We start from the raw sequence: 24,707 nt of genomic DNA, 5'->3' as shown, positions 1-24,707 counted from the left end.
AGGTAGCGAACGAATTCACACCGGGAGAGATTATACGCAAGCCAAAGCATTGTCCGATGACTTAATGTTGTTTTGGGGTATAATTTTAATTTATTAAATCGGAATTTGAATTAATATTCCGTGTGAATAAACCCCGTTTCAACAATGGCCCACTTGCATTGACTTCAGACTTGTGACGACTGAATCTCTGAAGTCATCAAACAATGCTTTGCCTTGCGTATGAAATTCCCCAGAACTGGGATCGTCTCATTTTTGCTGATTTTATACTTATTGATGAAATCCTATCGGTGAACCCTATAGCAAGGTAGAAATGCTGAGACGGATTGGAAATACTCATTCTATAACTTCAGTTTTAATCCAATGTTTTCTCAGACGTCTGCGTCAATTTATCCCCGCCCATTTCAAATGTTTTGACTGTAACAGGTGAAATTGGCGTGAGTTGTATATTTTCAATCTTCCGCGGTCTTCATGGATGAAATATTTAAATTTTGTACTGTTAAGTAAGCATAGTAAGTTACAATGGGAGGTACATTTGATATAACACATACCAAGTTATCATACACATAAAATGCAAGGGTATACATTTATTTGCAAGTACATAAATAAACAGCTATAAAAACACAATCTCTATAAGAAGCATTGAAATATCTACATGCTGTTGACGCTCAAAAACATTAATTATGTAATAGAACACTATTGATTCAACATTCAAATACTGCATTCAAAATTCTCGAATTGCTATGCAAAAAACTGGATCATTTCAATTAAACCGAGTTATCCTGAGTTATTTACAACTTGTTTTGATTTGACGTTATATACCCACCAGCACTTGCAAGTACATAACACCCCCCCCCCCCCCCCCCATGAAACAGCTAGACTGCCCAGCTACATGTACTATCCTATCGTTGTAAATCATCGAAGTACATTATGTAGCGCCCATAACAACATTTACTAGACACCGTGCGCATTTACCTGTAAATCAGAAGTGCAAACTTAAGAACTCTTCCCCGGCAGAGGCAGATTAAATTCTCCCTATGTCGTCTAACGACAGAGAAAGGGACCCGATTTTAATCAGCAGAATATCAATACAAACGAGTTCACATAATTTTCACTAAATCTATTCAATATTATGGTTTATTCAGCAAGAAAATAGATAAAACAGTCATAGGGGGACAAAATAAACATACCTTAGACGCAAACATCTCTCAAGGATATTGTCTCGAAAAACGATTGAAAAACCCAATGCTAAATTTAGGTTAAGAGGGAAACCCCTGTGTGGCATATTCCTATGACTAAATGGTCAATGCAACGAGGTCGTTTCGAAATACATCGACAAGCTTAAATGTGGGAATATAATATTCTATTTTTATCAAACTTTATCTACCAACTCACTAGTTAGTACCGGTATATGCCTAGACTTAATGTTTCAACTTCTTATTTCCGAGAGAATTTAACAACAGTGATCTATCTAACAGAAATCTTTACATTCAAGTGCAAGACGGTGTTATAAGTACATGTTATTAGGTGAAGGTCGGGTAAGGGTCTTGTCACAAAAATGTGAAATTATTGTAACGAGACAATGTGCGTATTATAAATGTACAATTCCTATCAATATAGTTCGTAAATATCAATGCAGATTTTTTTTTTTGGGGGGGGGGGGCGAAAGATAATTATGCTTGTCTGGCGAGGGGGTGGGGACAGACACACCCCAACCCCCTTTAGATCCGTACATTGGTGTAAACCACATCACGACCAATCTCTTTGTAAAAAAAAAAAAATAAAGGTAAAGGGCAAAATCAATTAAATTTTTTAAGATTTATTCTGAAGAGGAGAATTAAATTAATGCAGTAAAGATTATCATGCATCTTCCTCCCTTTTTCTTAATTTGAAAGAGAAATTACACAACCAGTTTGATGTAATAGTTGCGAGAGATTCGTCTTGGGTTGACGCGGTTCATCACATGTATGCCCAATTAATATAACTCTTTGAAGGATTCCCTTCATCAAAGAAATATTGTGTTTCGTCTGAGCAAGCTCCAGTAACAACAAGTACATATACTTATGATAAGACGATAATATATTTTTGAAATTAAAAAAAAATGCGACATATTCACATTTATAAGTATACACGACGGACTATGCCAAAGAGTCGGGGCTGCTTTGTTGCCTAAAAAAAAGTAGAAGTATCTTTTACCAAAAAGAAGAAGGTTTAGAACACTAATTTGAGGAACACATTAAAACTAAATTTCCTATCAATGGTGCCATCTGAGAGCTCGCAAAACATCCAGTGAACGAATTCTTTACCCTCTCTTTTCATAACTTTTGAGCGCACACTGTTCAGATATCCTTGAACGAAACGATATTGATCAAAAAGCGTCTGAAGACAAATAAACCTCAAATAAACACGAATGCCCCCCACACAGAAAGCATGCACACTTTTCCAAAGGGGTCACTTGTTTGGGGTATTGTAAAGCGTATAGAATATACCGATTATAACATTATATCTTTCCTACTTTATCTCTTAATCGAATTCTAAATCAACATGACATCTATTTTGAAGCCTTGTTGGCGGCAATTGGTCATAGCACAAAGAGCACTGTACTTACATTTGACGCATTTTGTCAGTGGTATTGTAATTTAAGGCACTAAATAAATCCACTTGCAAAAACACATCAACTAAAACTGAAACCGGTGGCTCGTATGTCTGCGATATTTTATCACGTGTCAGTTTGCCAAAGGGGAATTTCCCAGCATCATGTTAAAGAATTCCAGACGATGTTTATCAAAGGCATAAGCAGCAAGTGTTTCATAGTACAAAATCAAATACACAGCTGTCCTACTGAACTTCTAAATGAACCCCCTTTCCGGATGGACAGGAGAGAAAAGGAGGCTGCTTGAATGTACAGCATTCAATGAAAACCATGCTAGTATTATTAGCTTCATGACTTACTGGTAATACTAGTATAGCATTCCCTCTGTGTATATGTAGAGGCATATACATGTAGTTGCAAATTCGTCAAGTTTGAAAACATTCAAATGCAATATATATTCATTTTACTAAATTTCGAGTACAGAAATAAATAATTGCAATCCCTTTTCATCCTCAGAGAATGCAATTATATGATCTTAAACATTTACAAAGCAATAATGTTTCGATCTTTATTTCTTTCCTCATTTTAAAAATATTTCAAGTAGCACTTAAGTCACGCTCGTGTTTTTACATTCATTTGATAGAATGAATAATAATTTAATCAATTGTATGGAGAATAAAAAAAATATCTTATTCGTTTCTAACTTAATTCATATCAAAAATTTTATTCCAGAGAGAGAGAGAGAGAGAGAGAGAGAGAGAGAGAGAGAGAGAGAGAGAGAGAGAGAAAATGGAGAAAGAAAGAGAGAAAGAAAGAGAAAATGCGAATTAAGTGAGGATTTAGATACGCGTGGCGGAAGTATCTGACACTACTCTTGAAGTATGTGTGGTTTTCTTAGTAATTGGAATAAGTATGTCTATTGGTTAATCGCTTTCCTGCAACAGGAACTGATGTAAGAAAATGCTTTAATGTACTGAATTTTGACAATTCACTCACTTATTATGCTCTCCGAAATCTAAATTTATACAGAAATTATCATTTACATAAAAATTAAGGAAAAATGGAAGCAATAAAATTTAGCCTGCTTCCTAAAGCATTTTTGTGCACACAAGTTAAAGTGGAGATTTATATAGATGAATAAAATACTATACTTGCCAAAACAGCATTGACGATTTAAAAAAAAAGCTTATTATCATAGGGTAGTATTCTAAGGAAACATATAATTTCGTGAAAACGAATATTCCAAAGCTAGAATTAAACAAAGAAAAACCCAAAATAAGGAAATTAGACACCACAATTCATGTAATTCCTCTGCGTTTCCAAATTTATCTCAAATCCTCGAAATACTTAACACAAAAACCCCATCCACTTTTCCCTGACAAAACCTAGATTAAAAAAATATATACTCCTCTGATCTTTAATAGTTTGGTCATATTGGATGATCTACAAGAACATTTATAAAGAAAAGTCTGAATTTGCACTTCCCATTTGCATGGTATTGATCTTTTCTTTATTAATTTGAGGTAATTTGTATCACACCCGGTGTGGCTTGTGAATTTTCACTCTACATATCATTGATACTTCTCTTTAACTTTTTGTTTGGAATAACGTTATATGCAGTGATACGAGACAATCTTCGATAACACCGCGTGTGACTTTTTGGCATTGCTAGATACCACGATACTAGTAAAATAAACTGCACACAAAATTATAATTTTATTGCAGATGCACCTACAGATACGATACATGAAAATAAAGGAACATGTTGACATCGTTATTTCACTAGATAAGATAAGGCATGGTATCTTTATCTTCACTTGTCTGTGTATTGAACGAGAAACACAAACCAATAGTTGAAAAAGTGCCTTAAATATTCAGTCAGTTTAAACCGAGAACAGTCAACCACTACAAAATATGGTCAATAGATATATACTCAATGCAATGGTGAACAATTCATTTATTGTAGGTAATAGGAGATTTCACAGTAAACAGATTTAACAAAAGAACTGAAACTTGATTTAATGCTCATAATTTTGCAAAAGTCTTACGCGATGAGATTAAATGTTCAAAACTAAAGATCGTAAATACGTCAAATTGAAATATTAGTAGTTATAGTGTTAATATTTAAAGCTAGTAGAGGTAAATTTTTAGACCTACCTGTTGACAGTGTGTCTCAATCGCTATGCAGGGACTTACCCGACAGCGAATACGTTGTCAATTCCACGAATTATAAAAATAGCACATTGATATCACTATATAATGAATATGTACACCAATGCAAAATAAACTATCCCCCAAAATCAAAACTTGAAAGAATAGCTATTTAAAAATTGAGCCAAGTCGAATTAAACCATGCAAACTTTTGCTTTTTACAATTTAAAAGCCAGGGGTACTCTCATAAACCAAACAAATCGTTGATGTTCGGTTTCCTACTAAGTCCTGTATGTGTGCACTGACAATGCAATGATTCACACACATGCATTAATAGAACATGTTTGTCTATGTATATTATGCGTTTATATCAATGCCTATCAGATTCGATATTCAACGAAACCATTGGATTGGGCATATATCATGCAGCAGGTTAATTTGGCAAAAGCTTCGATATAGATCGGATTTAACGGTATACCGATATTAATTTGCTCGATTTAAAAAGTCTCATCAATAAAATACTCAAACCGGGGCAGCTCGTCCCATGCTCTCTACCTCACCAGGTGTTTCCTTTATGTTTTTTTTCTCTTCACATTTTTACATAAAAGCCTTTTCAGACACTGGGTGTACTGCTTCGTAGCAATGGGATCAGATAAACCACGACATTAATATTTCTATCCTCATTGTCAGGCTGTTGAAAATATAGCTCGCATTTACATTATTTCCACCATTCACATCATTAATTTCAATGTGTTCGTGATTGGGTGCAATGTTACCAAATCAAGGCTTACAGAGACCCCCTCCCTCCACGAATATTACAGGCTGGTCAACAACACGTTATCAATGGTTGTTTTGAAAATGCAACATATACTTCTGTTTGCCATCACAACTCAATTAAGGATTCAATTCTTAGGTTATGATTTCGAAATGGCAGTTTCGGCTACTGGTGATCATTAGTGCGCATGCCTGTCCTCATTAACACCAGCCAAATTCTGCATCCATTCTTTGGTCCATGGAATGCAATTTATATTACGCAATGGGTTGAATGCGCTGCATATTTGTAACCCAGTCTGAATTATGCAATTTCTAGCACCGACAGTATTTTAGTGCAGGGGACCCTCAGAACGCATAACAACTGTTTTATGTATAACTGATTCCCTACATGATTTATATCAGAGATGCAAAAATATTATATATGTAGGAAAACCGAATTCTTTAATTGAGAATTTTCGTGTCTTCCACAAAGTTTTTGCAAACGCTTGCATTTTATAAATCATTAAATATCATAGTGATTTTTTTTTTAAAGCTCCATACCATCTACTGCTTGATTTACGTGTGTAGTTGAAAAAAAATCATATCTATAAACGCGTCGACAAATTACAACGAGACAGTTTCCTTCAGCGTAGGGCTGAGGAAAGGTTGCTTTATCTAGTAGATTGATCAATAACTTTTCTTGTCGAAAGGAATCTGCTAGCACGGCCACCGTTCAAAAGAAAGTTGGCAAGGGAACTGTTTAGAACCTCTACCATACATGCAGCTTGAAACCATCATTTTTCCCTTTCTCTTTTCTTTTTATCAAATCAGTTTGGATGAATTTTCGTACGTGTACATATAGTAGAGTTCTTTAGAGTAAAAGTCTGAGGCATGAGACATTCAGCAATGTTTAGTCTAGTAACTCTTCTCTAAGTGTCATCCTAAACTTTGGATAATTTTTTTTTTATACAGTAATATCGAGTTTGAATCTTTTACGATACATCCATTGACAGGCTTCTATAAAATTGAGGTAATTTGTTTTTATTTTTCGTAATTTTGCAACATTGGTTATGTTTTCTTCAGATTCAGACAAGATATGTAGAAAAGTTTTCTGTAAACAATCTTCTCTTATATAAACCTACTGAAGGGCAAAAACGTGCATAAATGTGCTTGAACTTTTCAATGAATCAAGAAGAAGTTATTTATTTATTTGAATATAAACCAGATATAACAATTTGACTTCTGTTATTGATATCCTTTAACATTCTGTTTAACAGTTAATCGGCCATAAACGTATGTTTGTCAATATCCCGATGCCATTTTTATACACATGAAATACAACAATAAGACACTGTTGATTCTTTTCAGTTTATCACTATTTTGTTTTTATAAAATAACGTTTTCAGAAATCATGATATTTTGAACATTCTAAAGAATTCTGTTATAGGGTAAAAGAACAAAATAAAAAAAAAATAATTTAAAACCAACATTTATCTCCGATCAGCAACGGTGTTTTGTTCGAATTAAATTTGCTGAAAGATATCAAAATCGTTTTAGAACTTACACAGAAGCAACACAAACTTCATCAAATTATTGTGGACCAACGCAAATGATCTCAACTAGGTAAAATGATCAATGTACCCTTTGAAATACACAGGAATAATGTTTAATATTAATTAAAAAGACGCAAGGCGTACACACATGCTTTATAACTCGCATCGTGTTCTGCATGCAGATAATTCAATATATGGCAAAAAATTATTATTGTCATCTCCAGTAACCGTCAAACGTTTATATGCCTAGCTTCGTTAGTTATTCGAGTTAAATGTATCGAATGATATTTAGCAACTTACCTGATTTCAAATATATTTGCAACATTATACAAAAACATCCATACAATAAACAATTCAAGCTATTGCACAAGTTCATATATATATATACAAAAACCAAACTGACATTTACTTCTGTTCCCACGCACAGAAAATCCATTTCCCCAAAAATCCATGTATTCATTTTCTGAATAACATTCTCAAAATAGAGATACAAAATTCTTAGTTTAACATTTCATTCAAAATTGTATCTATTTAGTCGAACACCTTATACATTCTTTTATAATGACATAATAGATTGAACTTTTTTTTCCGTAATAATTCATTCAATGTAGCTTTTTCACAATATTATGATCCTGTATGCATTAACAGTGAAGAGACACCTTTCTTAAAACCCACCAACTTAAAACAGCTGAAAAGGAATAAAGTCGTAAAAGGTATCATCTTTCATCCATTTAAAAAGTGTTCGTGAATTAAAGTGTAAGGACGGCATGGTTTTGATGTCATGTCGGTTATGCTAAAAATAACAACGCATGAAACACAAATTTATGTTTTTTTTTAGAATATTGTCTTTGCTATCTATGTCTTTGATACCTGGTTACAAGAGGGTTTTTATCTTAAAAAGAATCACCCTAAACAGTTAAAATTCATAAACATGCTTCATTTTCTTAGAAACAAAATGGTTTCTATCTAGATCCTGGGATGGCTGTGCTACCAGTGTGTATTGCAAAGTCCACAAATCTAACAAGGGGGTTGACAAGAACTCAAGTTAACCCAGACAAGCCATGTTGTAGAGTCACATTTCTATCATAATAACTATCATATGATAATATCTCTCTCTCTCTCTCTCTCTCTCTCTCTCTCTCTCTCTCTCTCTCTCTCTGACATATTTTACATATGGGCATATATGCCCATAATGCATATTAAATATGAAATACAATATGTTTAAAGATTATTCTTTATATTCAACGGTGTACAGTAAACTAAGTTATTCGATACAAGGAATAGTTTTCTTAAGTTACTTTCACTTTATATGAGCTTTCTTATTTTTACAAATTTATACCTCGCCAAATGACGTTTTATGGGTCGTAAATAAAAAATTTCTTGTTGAATTTCAGGAGGCTAGCCACCTCCGATAGATGTTAAAAAACAGCACGGACTTAACGTGGTCTTTCCCACTTGATGAATATCATTCGCCTATCTTTCTTTTTCTGATTTATAACTTCATTCATACAGAATCAGGACATTTCCAAACGTAAGCTTTGGATTTTTATGATTTCTTTTGCTTGAGTAATACTTTAGATAAACTGATTTTTTAAAGAGACCGTGTTAAAATTTATCACCTTTCCTTTTGTTTAAGATTTTGTTCTAATACGTGAAATAAAAACATTTTGAGTCAGACATCTAAATTTTTTTTTTATCAAATTGAGACCTTGAGAAACAGGAACAATCTTAAGTAAACATCAATGTAAACATGTAAACAAATCAATTAAAATAACAACACGCATTTGTATCCCTTGATAAACATGAAGTCTTAATTCAGATAGACACATCTCATTGGAACTATAACCAGAAACAATATAGTTTTGAGGAAACCGCATTTATTATTCTCAAGAAGAGAACCTCGTACATGTTTTGCATGATTCTTAAAGAAATTACAATTCAACATTTTCTAAGGATCTTTGAAAATAAATGGCACGTATCTATCTTAATCTTAAAGGTCTTTTACGTTCGATTTTTACGTTGATTGAAAGCTGGTGTTTTTTGTTACAAAATAAAACATTAAATACATTTTTGAGAAAACGGTTATAGAGTGAATCCATTGTTTTCTCTTCCTTCTTAAAATATCTGAGTATTGACATAAACAATGTAAAATGACACAAAATCTAAAAAAAATAAAAAAAAAATAACAAAACAAAGTTTACACTACGCTATTTTCTGTGTAGTTCCAATTCGTGATACACATTTCTATTAAACGCTTATAATGCGTTTTGATTGTTACTCACATGTTTCTATTTTTGACAATTGGACAAAAACAAATGACAAAAATATCTACTTTAAAATAGAAAAAAGAAAATCGTGGTGCAATTAAACACATCTATATATATTCGAAATATCGACGCAAGGCACTGGAAAAAATCCCTATTTTCAGAATAAATAGGATAAATACATCTTTCATTGATATCAACTTTGTACTAAAAAGTCTACCAACATTGGAAAACAACAGGCCCATACAAAAATATTATGACCTAGTTTTAAAAGATTTACAAAACAGTAAAAAGATTTACAATTTAACAAAAAACACTCAAAGATCTAGAAAAAAATATGATTCCAGGTGTTTTTTGGGGGATTTAACCTGTCGGAAACTCGGATTACTTGCCATTTTCTAATCTTTTGGTTAGACTAGCGTGTTTCAAGGACATCGTTCTCCTAATATCAAATAGTTTATGGACTTGTTTGATTCAGTTACATATTGTCAAAGCGTCAGTGCATGGAATGCATGGAGCATGTTAATACATATGCAAGTCTTCAGGTGGGATTGCTCTTTGCAGTAAACGACTTGGATGGGTAATGCAAATCATCAATGTTAATTTCATTTGATAAAGGGGAATATGATAATGCTTGTTATGTATCCTAGTTGGTAGTGTTACATAATTCGTAGATTGCAATGTCCAGTACGTTAAGATTTCGGAAAGTTCCTTCTCCATTATTTTTGACGGTCTGTTTCACGCCCATGGAAGTCTAGATGGTTGTAACATTTAGTTACGCATTTAGGTGTTTTGATATTATCAAATTTACTGGCATTCACGATCTAAATTTGTCTGCCTGCATTTATCGCGAGTTGCTATGAATGAGCTCTTTATGAATGAGCCCTGTGAATGGCTGCTTCACGACGACAACAACACGACGTAAATACATCTAAGTAGAGCAGGGAGTTGTAGGGTACAGTGATCGCACACGGAGATAAGTACTGATTGTTCTACACTACAAGTATAGTTATATGTACTACGTGCATAAGTACTGATAGTTGTGCCAACAAACAAGCAGCAATCAAGTCTTCTCTCTGTTACACGGAAGTCATAATCATATTAAATATATCTGAAACTGACACTAAAAATAACTATTTTTTTCTTCAAAACGTTGCGAGATAAAACTGTCAAAACAGATTAAGATCCTATATACATACATGTTAAGTACCAGACGACAGATGCGCGTGTATTATAAACTGTTGTTCATAGTAGCATGATGCCTAATGGTTGATAATGAAGTCATTTTCAACCAAAAAAAACCCCGTCTCCGACGACACCCGAGACCGACAAAGTTTACTCTTTAATAAATTAACATATAAATATTCTGCATAGTCATGAGCTACGAACTTCGGAAAACTAAATATTTTACACTGGGGCGAGAAAAATGTTATCAGCCTCATCTGATGAAGATGGCCATTTATTAAAGTTTAACATGTTTATCCTATAAAGATATACAATGTTTGAAGAAAAATTGCAAGGGTAATTTAATTCTGCTTTTAATCTTTGGTATTATAACTGTATCATCCCAATTCATGTTATCATGTTATCTTTTCTGCAATACCAAAGCCATTTTCCCAGGTCTAACCGTCTACATTAATTTACATATTACTGATCTGGACTATTTCTTTTCGACAGATTGTCAGTCTACAAGTATGTGCCAAAATTTTCTAACTGTTGCAAGAAGGGGGTTGATTTGCCATACTTCAATGGAGCAAATAGGTAGTAATTAGAAATCAAAGTACTGAAGTACTGACGGGAGTTGATTTTATCGATAATCATTTATTTTAAAATCAACTTTGCGTGGCAATTAGTTTCAATAGTCTGTCCCAAGTTATTGCTTCCATCAATTTTTGATGATTTTTAATAAAAATACACATACCTGTGAAAGAAATACAAATGAAATCGATGAAAGGGAATATATCTAAGATATCTTCATTGAACAATTATCCCTTTTCACTCAAAAAATTTCACAGGAACGAAAACAATTTTCTTACGGAGATTTGTAATGGGAAATGTTTACATCTTTTCTCCGTTCGGAATACACTCGGAATACATCGCGCAATTTTTTAACATTATCACCCGGGCTTATTAATGGCTGATGCAATGAAAAATCTCCGTAGACTTTCAATTTTCGGATGTGTATAAACTATTGAAACCTGAAGCGGTAGAGGGGGCGTTTCAAAACAGATAATCTGGACATTTTTCATATTAGTGGATGAACGTAGTTTGAGCACAAAGGTATTTACTATTATTGAAATATCAAGCAAAAAGTGGTGGAAGCAAAAACTCGGGACAGAGTATAGTCTGTATTTAAATTACACACTTTTTTATGATATGAATTTTAATTAGACTTTTCAGACAAGAATTTAGAGAAACCCCATATGAATCATGTTAAGTAATATTCAAAGATAGATTTCAAACTATGTATTAGTAATCGAAACAATTCTAAAAATTGTATGGATCCAAGCACTATTGATATTGAACTCCAGTCTCGTTCAACCAGACGCTCAGCTGTCTCCGTTAAAATCCGACAAGCAAGAGAGCCTCTCTGTTTGTCGGAGATTTACGGAAACAGCCGAGCTTTTGGTTGAACGAGACTATACTAAACTCTGGCGTAAGAATACATGAGGCTACATAAATATCTAAATTGTTCGTATTATATAAAATCTTACTATTTTCAAAGTGTTTATAGATAAGTTTCCTTGAAAAACAATGCTTCAGCATTCATTACATCGAATTTTTCTAGTATATTCAAGAACAAAGACTTGTCAGCGGTGATGATTTGTGCTAAGGTCCAAACACTGTTTCACTTTCGGTTTGCCAGAGTGACTGCATAGGCAAGTTGATTAAAATCAACTCCTAAAAAATGTGGGTTTCGAAATATCAACGCACAGGATGACAGGAGGTCGCCGTAACACAGTTTACCTCGACCCCTGTAACAAACCGGAGTAACACTTGCTACTCACCTTAGATACAAAGTAATTCCTTGCAAGATATTTCATGGATTGTATACCAAATAACGAACATTCACGTTAAAGCTTCGTCAAGATATGTTGAAGGGACGGGGGGGGGGGGGGGGGGCTATCTGGCCTTCTTATTTCCTATAGCTAGCTGCATTCTCAAATTGTGGTCAGGGTCATCAAGCACTGCCATCAATACCCCACATGCCAATTTCACGATAACATGGGGGTCTGTGGGATCAATGTTCTTCAAAAATTAATACTCAGCACATGCATTAGTCGATTAAATGATAAAGATAATATTTTTTAAGTTTTGGATGTGAATTTTTTTCTATATTAAATGGCCATTGCATAATTACAATGGATTCAATCTATGATAGTTTTATCCAAAGCTTTATGATATTTTGCAGTATATTTCGGGTCTGGTTGAAGTCAAGCTTAAATTTATTGTTATTACAAGATTAACTATATAATATGCTCAGTTTGGGGTGCTGTATTTAACATTATTTTTGTTATTAATATGTATTGTGGAAACGATATAATATTTGGCCTTCATCTAAAAGTAAAAAACAAGAGTGATCATTTACATTTTGATAGAGACAGTTGATAAAAAAAGACAAGACGTTGACATTTCAGGATCGAGATAAAGACAAGTCAAGTTACAACTAAAAGTCATTAATATGCTCGTTAGAATCTGCACCTGGTCTGTCATATTTGGTATAATATACATGTACTTATATCTACATATCTATCTACATAGACTACCCGGCATACAATGCAGCGTTAACACCTGTGAAATGTGAGTTCAGATTACGTGGCCAAATGTTAAAATTTCGTTTTAATAATTTACGATTGGTTTATGTTTGCCAAAACAACAGCTGGAAGGACCAATATCCAAGACCTCGCACAATGGGCAGCCCCATATCCCTGTCAAGTGTCTACAAGTTTTTATGAGCTTTTGTCAGACATGTCATCCAGTTAGTTTAATTAAGCACAATAACTCCTAAACTTTGTCCCAGTGTGTTTTTAACACTTTTGAGGATTTTCTAAACTAGAAAAAGCACGTTTCTCCGAGGAATAATTAATTCAAAATCAATTTAAGAAAACCAAATTATATGTTGTTAATCATATGTACATTTTAACGCTAGACTATGACAAAAGGGAAAACAAATTGGTAATGGGAATATATAATGGAAAACTAGACAAATTGTCGGCATCATCATCATCCGTTAATGTCTTTTGCAATGTAGTGTAGACGTTAAATAGCATTACAGTCAATTCAATTCAAAACCAGTCTTACAATTTTTTTTCTTAGTGAATGAAAAAAAAAGACCCAAAGAGAAAATTAACTATGGATATCAAAATTATTGAACAAATTGAAATGAAAAAGACACATGGAGAATTAAAAGAAAAAGGATTTACCTATGTCGGGTAGTGGTTATTAATATAATATTCTTCAATCGTCTTCACTGGTAACATAATGTGTTGATGGTAAAGTTTAAAATAAACCTAATGCGTGTAGTTTTGTGATTTGGCATCCATCCAAGTTGGTGGTCATTTTATTTTTTGCTTAAGTTTGTAGTTCGCCTACTTGGCATTATATAAATAGTGCCTGTTTGAGAGGGTAACAGTTGAATTGACACCCCGAGAAAATCATTGTCAACTGACGCGAAGCGGAGGTTGACAATAGTTTACGAGGGGTGTCAATTTCAAATGTTATCCTCCCAAACAGGCACTATTTATTTTATTATACTGAATGTTTAAATTTTAGAGAAATTTTTACTGCTTTTATATAGAAATGACGTAAATTCTACGGCGAACCTTACACGCATTATTTACGCGCATGTAACAATTCGTTGTGTCACCCGTTGCTAAGTGTGTTGCTAACGCTGAGGGTAATAGAACGGATTATTAACTGCGGCTAAACCAATCAGATTTCAGTATTTAACATGAAAGTATAATAGCGAGCGCAGCTCACCGGCGCGCAGCGCCGGCGCGAAGCGAACTCTACCGGCAAGGCGTGTGTGAATAGAAAATTCGGACTATTTGCACATTCATTCAACGGATTTTTTTGGCGTCAGTAAATCGGACCAGTATTGCCTTGTTTTAATCGTCCCAGTAGTTCCCTGTAATTATGGTTTCCCGTTTCACACTCTCACGAGAACAAGATAAAAGACTATGTACATGCATTGTAAATAACACAACGCCAATTTCCATTACTTTTAAGACTAACGGAGTTATCGTCCTTTCGAGTGACGTCACAATGGATTTCTTGCACATTGATCCGACAGAATTTTTCGGAGTCAGTAAATTTCGACCCACAATGCAATTCCTCAATGTCGGCCGATCTCACTAGACTGGATACCATCTCGCGAGAATCAAAGTAAAACTTTTGAGAAACAGATAAATTGTCTAATTTCCAGAACATCATGCTTTTTAAGTAAACAATCAATATTTTTCGCGTAGTTTTTTCTAGTGTGTTTTCAAAGAGACAGACTACACTTGACCGACGTGAACTTTGACGTCACAATAAGGGGAAACAACTCTAAGTAGTTATTGTAAATCTGCTGAAATATAAATACCAAAATCTTCTCAAAATCTTGCAGAGCTAACGAATCGAGACATTTCTTCAGAGATAGGAAACAGCTGTAACTTGCTCTCATTTGGATGAATGCTCACATTTATTTTTTTTCACTGTATTTACGGTATTTTCCAGGAACGTTTTTTTAAATGGGGCGTGGCAACATCATTCAAAAAATCTTCACAAGCAAAAAGAAAAATAAAATTCTCTTAATCAGGAAAAATCTAATCGGGGTGAGGAATGGGGAGTGCGTGGTATGCATTTAGCTCTTTAGCTGCTCAAAAGTGTCTTTATTTTCACTACTATTTACGGTATTACATGCTACCGGGGGATCCATTTTCCTTATGTGATCACTAAATTTTTTTATACGTAAATTTGATTTCTTTTTAAACGGGGGAGGGGGGATTCTGTGATAAGTCAATTTTTATTTGTTTAAGAAAAATGTCTGCTGCAAGAAAAGAGGAAATATTATGTTAAAACATTATGTTAAAATCTTTATTATTCAACATTTTATCTGAGATAAATTCTATACTGGCGTGCGACCAGTATGTAAACAATCTGATCAAAATCAGATTTTTGATCCGCTCCGACAAATTGTGATGTCGCTACACTTTGTTCAGCGACTATCAGAATTTCGGAGCGTTATTAAGATCTGATTTTAATCAGATTGGTATATAAATAAATAAAAAATCTTATGAATTATGAAAAATAAAAATTTACTGGAAAATTGGTATATTTATTTTATTTTGCATTCTTCATTTACGTGTACTTTACGTCACTACTTTTATTTTTATTGATTTATCATAAATCATTTTTGATCACCTGCTGCGCTCGCCCCAACGGTCGCACCGTAAAACATATTAAACTATTTTGTTTGTTGTCGAATAAACGGTATAGCTGTCGAAACTTCATGAGAAATTGCGGTAACGAGGGCTGTTTGTATTGGTATTCAATGGAAATCCGTTTGACACAGATTGAAAAGATAGCGATTTTAATTTTGCAATCGAATACTGTTAATGTCTAGACCGAGTGCTTTGTATAATCTTTGTTCCATTCTGACATAACTTTGTCAATTGATGGTAAAAGCAATATTTTCCATTATTTTGTTTGGAATGCTCTTGTTACCAGTCTATCCGAAATAATCAATATGAAACAAGCATTCTGAGAGTATTGCATAAGCAATACACGTCCCCTACCGGTTTGTAGAAATTTGTGAAAACATTGCACTGTTATGCAGAATATCATTTCTTACCGTCTCAACAGACGAACCCGATAACGAACCCGATTGTAATAATAGCGAGCGCAGCGAGGCGTCGCGAAGCGCCGCTCGCGTAGCGAGCTCCATAGACAACGTGTACGAACGGAGGAAATTCGAGTTGAAATCTGCACATTGTTCAAAGAAAATTTTATGAGGCCACGTGAAAACGTTCTACTATCCCAGTGATCCTTTGCGGTGCATAGCAACATGGCTGAACAGGAAGCGTTTCTAAGGAAAATTCTTACCTGTAAATCGCATACATCATTTTCATTTAACAATAATTTAATTCTGGTTGTAACGCGTTTTCTGATTGGCTAAAAAAATTATTTTATATTGTATAAAGAATGTTGCCTACGTCATAGTAAGACTAACGTCAAAAATGTATTAATCCGCCTGACGTAACGTTTGAATTTTGTACAATTTGATATCAATTTGATGGTCAAATGACCGTTTTTATCTACAATTAATAGCAAAAATAATTAAATTATAAGCAATGAATGTAATATTTTTTAGTTTTATACGATATAAAATGGTTTGGGGCAGTTTACGCTTTTTTATAAACCGCTTCGCGGTTTATAAAGCGTAAACTGCCCCAAACCATTTTATATCGTATAAAACTAAAAAATATTACATTCATTCCTTAAATAAAAAATCCTTATAAAAAACATTAAAGTAAACAACACATATGCTTACGTAAAAAACTGTACCTATGACGTCATTTCTTTCCCCGAATTTGTCCGACAATTTACGAAAACTGTCGAGCGCAAAACGTTAAGTATGACGTCACAGTGATCTCGCGTTTAATATTCCCGCGTTACATTTAGAGGTGGATCAAGCATCTGTACTGAATGTAACGTGTAGGAAGTACTCAGTAGGGAGTCACCGTTAATACTGATACTATGCTCGCTATTAACGGTGGCTGATTAGTTTTGTTTTGATGATTTTTTTTGCTCAGTAAATACACATGCAAGTTCCATGCTATATTTATTGTCATATTGATCCAATCATTGTTATACGTTAGGTAGGTGACAAAAATTATTAAAAAAGAAAAGTCTAATCGTTATTAGATCTACGTGTAGCCACGTCATTTTGTAATGAATGAATAAAAGAAAAAAATTTAAACTGTTAAAATATCAACATGTATTTGATATAGTTGGCTTGCATATGTGGTCAAACCTTTCAATAATATTGGATATCACACACTAAAAAAGGGGGAGGGCACATATGTCTACAACGCTTATATAGCGTACAAAAATTGAAAAGATTAAAAACAAAATTGATGTCTCAGAGGAAAATAATTAAAACACCGGTAACAACAAGGAACAAAATGAGATATAACACAGACACACAATTTATTGATTTCAATGATCATTATTAAAAGGTAAAGAAGAGATAAAAAAAAAACGGCTTTGTGTTTATCAAAATATTTTAATAAGTCTGTTTAACATTTTATTAATGCTCAGTGGTAGCTATAGTTTTTTGTTTAAGTGTATTTAAGCCTAGGAAAGGACCATTGGAATAAAAGTTTGATATCTTCCGGTTCCTTGCGGTGGTAAAAGTTTTCGAGACAAAGCCAATATATTATCATGCTTAGAAATGCAATATTACAGTTTGATATATCACCACGATAGTTGGTTAGCTATTGACAGGCAAGTAGCATCAGGGGGGGGGGGGCAGGGGGGGGGGGGGCTTGCCCCCCCCCCCCCCACTTTTTCTCGCAGCAACTAATTTTTTAAAATCTACATATAAAAAATTGAATTATCATGGAGTTTCCCCCCCCCCCCCCACACTTTTTTTGAAGAATGGAAAAAATTGATATGAAAATAAGGAAATTAGGATTGAAATTGAAGTTACATATACTACGCCAGCCCCCCCCCCCCCCCCCCCTTTCAAAAACGATGCTACGTGCCTGATTGATATTACTCAGCACTTGCGGTCTGGTACATTTGTAGGTCCAACTGCTTTACACAATCATACTTTTGCTTTATGCTAAGTTAGGCACTCAAATCCGACACGTATGATTGACTTGAAAAGGCAATGAAATCCATGTTACATAAAATATCTCAGTCACATTAAACTAGATTTCCTGGGTTTTTGTTGGTTTTTTATCTTAAAAAATCGTTTATAGTAAATAACTCCGAAAATATTTCAGAAATTTCTTCAATTATTCATCATTCCTTGAACGGTTGAAATGTGTCATTTTATATCAAATAACACAATTATGGGTTACCTAAGCTTGGCAGAGTGTAAAACAAGTCTTTTGGGCATGTTGAAAACATAGTTCACATCGAATTTCACATGCTCATAACCTCTTTGAACATGATGTACATTTAAGTAATCTGAAAATACACTTTAATGAATGTGAAGCCGAAAGTTTGCTATATCTAAGGATGCTGATATAATTAATTTTTTCTCTCCAAAATCCTATCGAAAAAGTCGAAAACTTTCAAACAATTTGAAATTTTGATTTGTTCCGTGCGGTGATTCTCAGACAACAAACTCCGTCCGCTTTGCGGCGTCTACACTTTTCAAATCACGTGATCTCATAAATCTCATCTTCTTGACGTTTAACAAATATTACAAAAAATGGAAAAGTTTACTGGAAGATTTATCACGTGTTTGTTAAAGACGTACATGTACACGTACCTTCAACATTTTTAGTAAGCCGTCGACAAACTTCACAGCACGGGTTCAAGCAACCAATCTGCACATAACAGCTACTGTTACATTTAATGAAGCTCATTGATTTAACAACCCGATAAGGGAAATGTTTACCTAATCCGTTAAAAATGATTTCTGCTTTCTCTTTATCTAGTTACATTCGATAAACTAGTTATACTTCTGTGTAGATCAGAAGTGGATGACACGGGGTTTCAGATGTTAGTCAAGCCAATAATACAGTTATACACAGTACTGGTTAGTACTATTCTAACTGACTTAAAAAGTCTTGGTTGTAACACCAATCAAATGTACATAGAAAGTCTTAAGAGTTTGACGTAAAAGGAATTCAACTGGAATTCACTGTTTAAATAATTGCATCTGCATTGTACTACTAGTAGTAGTAGCACTCTTCCATCAGTACAATCAGTCATTATGGTACCAGTAAGGGTCATGAAATTAATGTGTGATGGGTGTTGTCAATTTGGGGCTAACACTATCTTTTTAAAGCCATCATGGAAAATTGCATATACAGTATAAAAAGTCTTCAATCAACACATGGTGGTGTTTCCGCATGTGTGAAATAGTTTGAGGGTGAACTGAAGGAGTAAATAATCAATTATTCAGTTGAAATGGTACAAACCTTTCCAATACAAATCTTAAAATAAAAATGTGTACTATATAGCGATTTGTGAAAAAGGGGTGGGATATTAGAAAGGTTAAGATGGCAACTATGCATCTTTTGCTTGAAAGATATCTAGTAGATGAGGGTCACTGTTATGTTTTTAAACTTCTAATTTTTTTTCCATCCTATATAAACTTTATGGTATCATTAGTCATTTCTATCACCCCAGGTGGGCCTGCATCCTCAAGATAACAGTGCTAGTTCATTTCGGTTGGTACCATAAACCATGTCCAATGTAAACAACTACTCTATGACGGACTTAACGGACCCTGGGGTGGGAATTAATATCGTTAATTAATAAACTCAGATCTAGTAAACGATTATCCTATTCATAACGTGATTTAAAAGCTTGCTTTATTTTCATCGTTGAATAATTTATTTTCAAAATACATTGTTCATTTTTACAGCAAAGAAAATGCGACCGTTATCGATTTGAAATCTATATTTCTCCGTTTACTTTTCTGCAGTGACCCAGATATGGCCCAATAGTAGTTATATGAAGACCTCGGATAAGTTTTAAGTGATAAAAAAATTGATTATTACCGTAACAACCATTGTATTGTCCTATCTACACGTACTAAGAATTTAATTTGATAGCCATAATCTATAACATATATGTATATAATATTTTTATGCGTAAAAAAACAAAATAAAAGAGAAATGATTAAAAACTCATAGGTGTGTCATCAAAAATAGAAGAATGACAACTACATGTAATCAACTTAATTGCAACGTAATTAAAGCCTTACCTTGATTCGCGGACATATGTTGAGGACTCTCTGCCTTGCATTAAACATTTAACTTCCTCTTTCGATTTACGGTACCTGTATATGTTTTTTTTTTAATTTTATGGAATTATTGATAATGATTTACCACACTCAGATAAACAAGATTGTTTCACAGAAAAATATAATAACACTAATAATAAACAAAACACAGTGATAAATACATGTAAGTACATGTATATGCAATGCAACTTACATGTCAGAAGGTAAAGTTCATAATTGGGAGATTGTTGATAACAGATGCACACGTGTATGACGTTTTATCATTGCAGTTGTTACGATGTGCACAATTTTATGAAATTTAGGTAACGCTAGTGTTTAAACAACCCAAACAACACCCTGTCTTTTACATTGTTGTATTAATGTATTAATTCCATGCTCAACATTAGTGTGTCGCACCAAAATCATGTAGCGATGGTATACATAACCAAAAACTTAGTGACACGGTGATGAACGCTGTAATATGTACTGTCGTGACTGACTGGAAATCAGTGACTGCAAAATTAATAAAAACAACATTGTCAATTCAAGGCCAATGGCTACTGAGAACCAGCGTTCTCGTCGGTTAACAAGTTCATTCATGTCGTCATTGATTTAAATAGTGTGTAATAATAATTTTTAATTCAATTCGTTTAACTCTTTAGTTATATAAATTCTTTAAAAAAATACTTCGTTTGTTGTAATTTGTATGGCCAATATTACATGGTCAACACAGGAAAAAAAATATACAGTTCCACGAAATAGTCAAGGTTTCTTGGAAAACCCGCAAACAATGCTAGGGTTTTTTAACCTCAATATTGCGTGTTAAAAATTAAAATACCAGGTATCGTATTTGACACGTACAGAACAGACATGTAAAATGACTATGCAAACAAAATTCTGTGAATGAATGAATACGAATAAAAGAAGGGATTTTACATTATATTATTTGCAATTTCCATGGGCTGATGGAAGGATAATCTAACATAATTTACATATCACCCCAAAATACTAGTACATGTATATATTTTCAGTAGGTGTGTGTGTGTGTGTGTGTATGTCATATTAATTTGATCGAGTTTACCATATAGAGCTTCCAAATAAGTTCCGCTAAATGTGAATCGTAAGAGTTCTAAAATAAACGGTATATATGTGTTGTCATTTTTACTCTGTAAACTTGTAATTTTCTGAAAGAAATATTCCATGATTGTCATATTGGCTCTAGATCTATTTTTATAAAATATGATAAAACAATTTCGTTTTGCAAAGCTTTACAATTGTTTTTTTTTTTAATGACGACAGATGTATATATATGTAATGTAATTCTCTATGCCACATCTTATAGATACACAAAAACCCCAAACATTTGGCATTACAAAGACGTAACTTTATAGGTTACATAGAGTCATGTAGTTTTTTTTTATTTTTATTTTGGAATACGTAGTACATTTATTTCCGTACAGATGGAAATAAAACTGAGACTCTTTTGCCCAGCAATGAAAGAAATTAAATAACCTGATACTTTCCAATCAGGTTTTGTGTGGGAAATTGATACTTTTTCAAAGAAATGCTTACATATCATTTCTTCCTTGCTGATGTATTTGAAATATTAACTGTTTGCCGCACGCTATCTACATAACATTGATCTAAGGTTAGATCCCTGGGTCAAGTATATTCAACAGTATCCTATGTATAATTTGTAGTCTACGTGTAATTGACGGCATCGTCTGCAAACATTGAATTGCAGAACAAGATACTCCGTCTTAGCTGTTGGAGTCATATAGAGCATGATTTAATAAAAACAAAAAAATGGGGGGGGGGGGGGTACTCAAAATAGATGTCAGGATTCCGACATTAGAAAAGTTAATCGATAAAGGCTTACTTTTCTAATGTCGGAATGTACATAGAAGATTGCAACCGTCTGGGGAATACAGTCAAACAAAATAAATACATTTAATTTACCTTTTAGACCATCGCCACTCGCCCTGCATTTCTGTTTCTGTTCATCTCCGTAGAAATGCCTACATGTAAGTTGTACCGCATCGGTAACGGATATCGATATTTCATGTACTGCCTTAAATTAAGCAATATTTTTTGTCTTAGCAAGCACGGGGGATCATTTTATAAAGCGGGGTTGGGGTTGGGGTGGGGTTGGGGCATCGGTGGGCCGCATTGGTGCATTAGCACATTGCCCAACATTTACCTACGGTCCTCCTTTGTGTCCGGTATATATGCATACATTGTATACACATGCATGTTTCATTCGCTGTAAATCACTTGCGAATGAATTTGCTTTAAGTTTAACCGAAAATAAAAGAAACAGTAATATATTTTAATTTATGTTCAACTTTCACAACTCAATTAAAAAAAGGTGTATAAAAAATAACTAGTTTATCTGAAGAATTTAACAGTTTGAATGCTGGTGGTAATGTGAGATACATTAGCGTAATACCGAGATAAATGAATCACGTTCATATGTAATGGTGTCTGACCCTGATAACATTTTCTCCAAAAAATCATAACTCCAACACTGAAAAAAAAACCCTCAATCTTACCAAAATAGCTTATTTCATTGGCGGTATAAAACGAGGAAGATACTGGGAAAACTGGGCGAGTGTTAGCATAATTTAATGACACTATTGTCGATCGAGGTATTGTTTTATATGTTTAATTGTCTCTTTTTTTTGGATGGGGGGGGGGGGTAATTTGGCACATAAAAAGAACCATTTTACAAGAGCTTGGACTTTGGGTAGTTTTGTCAAACAACAATGTGACGTAGGCATGTCTATTTCATTGTCAGCCACTCAGCCATGGCTCTCTGAAATCAACAAGATTTGTCTGGCTTTTGAGCTAAGACTACGCAATTGGTGTATATGTCGCTTGAAACCGCGTCATTTTTAACTTGTTTTGACACAAGAATTAGATAGCTACGTTCTACTGAAAGGTCTTGTTAAAATGGTTCCAACTATGCCTGCTTTAAAATTAGCACCCTCAATACGAAATAGACTTTCATGTAAAATGATAAACAGTGAGGCCTTTCTATGTGTGGAGGCTCGTCTGCGTGTTTTGAAGCACATTTTTGTTTACTTCAGAAGTCAGCAAACAAAAATTTGCCATTTTCTTTATATAAAAGAATTTACATGTAAACAAAATTGTAGTTTTTCTTTAGCATAAAACGAGTTTTTGTGCAAATATCTAATCTAATTGGCCATTTTATGATTAGCATATTGGGTAGTCTCTGCTAAGCCATATACGATAACAAAAATTAAGGATCTAATAGAGAAAATATAGAACAAAAATACACATGCAAATAACTGTTTAGACACATACGTAGTATTTATTAAGAATCTTGAGTTTAAAGTAACAACAAATACAATTTAATAAACAGATATTTCGGTATTACCACGCGGTCGAACAAACTATAATTCATTTACAATGGGAGGTTATATATTGAAAAAAAATCTCAAAAGATAAATCATTCGATTAACTTTCTCTAGAAAATGATTATATAGAGCGTCCATGGGCCTATTCTGCAATTACTATTTTCTATACAAAAGGGGGATATTATGTATATATTTACACAAGTATATTATTCATTGGTAGAATTTCAGTTTTATTTTATAAGTTTGTTATTTTAAAAATTTTGGTTTTATGTAACGAGCATTTTAAGATAACTCCCACATAGTGATTTGAATGTTAATGATACCCACTCTTCGGTCATTAGTTGGTATGTTTATCAGTGTATCACTGTCTGAAAGAATTTGAAGGTCACCTCCTGAAAATGCCTAATTTTTTGGTTCTAGAGCATGTAGTTTTAAATATAATCCAACTTGAACAATAGAATAACAAAAATATAATCAATGTGATTTTCTTTATATTGAACTATTCAATACTTTTTTGCCAAAAAACTGTGCTCTTTCAGTCGGTAATAATTTACTAGTTAACATTGTGGTCCCCAACGATAGTTGTATCAATGTGTCTCTAATAAAAATAATGACATATTTTTTGAATGCAGGAATCAAACTAATTATATGTGTTTAATTGTATACTTACATATTGTCTGCTACCTTTTCTAGTGCCTGCCGTTGACAAGATTCTTCCAGACCCCTCCATATTCTTTAAAATCACTTCCACCTCTCTCCAGTTGTTGTCCTTTCTTTCAATGTCAACCTCCAGGTGTTTCTTTAATTTGCCCCTCTTGCATTTTCTTCGGGTTTCCAGGATAGGACCTGCCTTGTGGTGTTATCATCTGGCTTGCGTAGAGTATACCCCACCCACCCCCACCTTCTCTTCATTACTCAATGGGGACTTAAGTCTTTGATTGTTCTCTGCCACAAATCGGTGTTACAGATTTTGTCACTTTTCAGGCCATTTGATCTGGAGGACATGAGTCCATATCATAAATGAATGGATCCTATTTGTTATAGAGACAGTTATCATCCATGTTT

The 24,707-nt window shown here is 33.7% G+C and overlaps 1 protein-coding gene across 8 annotated transcripts in view; it reads right to left on the bottom strand.

Moving 5' to 3' along the window:
- Nucleotides 1–20,593, bottom strand: part of LOC128165422 (uncharacterized) — a 30,974-nt gene extending 10,381 nt beyond the window's left edge. For 2 of the 8 annotated variants that reach the window (XM_052829922.1, XM_052829929.1), the window contains exons 1-2: nucleotides 20,477–20,557; nucleotides 20,245–20,319 (exon numbers count right to left, since the gene is read on the bottom strand). The gene's annotated coding sequence lies outside the window, so the exon portion shown is untranslated. The other 6 variants (XM_052829928.1, XM_052829925.1, XM_052829927.1 and 3 more) reach the window with 6 other exon arrangements.
- Between the last annotated feature and the right edge of the window lie 4,114 nt (nucleotides 20,594–24,707).

The sequence above is a fragment of the Crassostrea angulata genome, chromosome 10 (genome assembly GCF_025612915.1).
Source record: "Crassostrea angulata isolate pt1a10 chromosome 10, ASM2561291v2, whole genome shotgun sequence".
NCBI lineage: Eukaryota > Metazoa > Mollusca > Bivalvia > Ostreida > Ostreidae > Magallana > Magallana angulata.
This window is presented reverse-complemented; position numbering and strand designations above follow the sequence as displayed.